Raw genomic sequence first — 1384 nt, forward strand, 5'->3', positions numbered from 1 at the left:
CACTACTCTCACTTTTCTGAAGAGTGGTCCATTGGTAATATGGTGTGACTTTCATTGATTTTGAACCGTCAACCCCAGTAACTTCCATGATAGGAGGATTCCATTCACAGAATTATCTCTCAGAAGTTTGACTCCATTAATTTGAGGAAGATCCTCATTCTGGCTTTCCAATAGGCATAGTTGGAGCCATCAAAGGGTGGAGGCCTAGTGACTGAAAGGTTATCAAAATTTGACATCTTAAATAGCTTAAATCGTTAGCTCAGGAATTAAATCCAAGAATAAAAAGAGCTATTAGGCTCTGATACCACTTGAAAAGGCCAAGCTATATGTCCTAGAGGGGGGGTGAATAGGACAATGTCAAATAAAAACTTATAACAGCGGAATAATAAAGAATATGATAGCCAAAGAAAATCACAATGCAGTAAATTAAAATAACCTCAAAATTCAGATTTTGAGAGGTTGATACAAACGTTGTTCTAAGGACAACCTTACACCAAAAACCAGAGTTTATGGTAGGACAACCTTATTTCTAGAAAGATCTTTGTATCAAGTCTCAAATCGAAGAGGAATACAAAAATAAATATAAACTGAATTGAAATAACTTGTAATAAAAAATGTATTGTTCTAGGGACAGCCATACACCATAAAAATGGCAGGGCAACCTTGCTGGAACAACTTTCAAATGAAATTGAAAATCAAGCTGATAAAGGAATAGCTGAAAATAAATTCTACACTATTACAAAATTCTCACAAAGCTTGAATTAAATGATTACAACATTCACCACCATACATACATCCCACAAAAGAATAATTAAAAATTAGAAGAATAAATCATTCAACCACAACACAAGGGTTTATAGTGGTTCGCCTGTGTGTTCACCAACTGTTAAACAACAGCCACACAAAAAGCTACTTCACTCCTAATATCCTCACACAGGGGATATTAGCGTTTACTAAAAATAAGTTTTCCCAGGTTCACCCAAAACCTTTACAATTGTGTCTTTGTCTGTGGGCTTACACAATTAAAAAAACCCCACTTCTGAGTTTTCCTGGCTCTCCTCAGAAAACCAATATAACAAGATTTTTCTGGCAAATCTTGAAAGAAACCAAAATAATAGAAAGGAATTTACAATATGTAAAATACCTGAATATCTCCTTCGTTGTAGCAGCCCGGTAGAACTAAATCAAAGTAAATGATTGACTGTCCAAGTTCAATGTCGAGTACTCGATTACAATGGTTCTAATTCTAATAGATTTTAAATTAAACCAAATAGGGCTTGTCTTAATTGATTTTGATTCCAAAGAAAGGGAATAACAATTCCTCTTATCAAATCAGATTGGAATAGCAGAAACAAAATCAATTAAATAAAGCTAAGGAAAGAGA

Source organism: Magnolia sinica, chromosome 9 (assembly GCF_029962835.1).
Source record: "Magnolia sinica isolate HGM2019 chromosome 9, MsV1, whole genome shotgun sequence".
Classification (NCBI taxonomy): domain Eukaryota; kingdom Viridiplantae; phylum Streptophyta; class Magnoliopsida; order Magnoliales; family Magnoliaceae; genus Magnolia; species Magnolia sinica.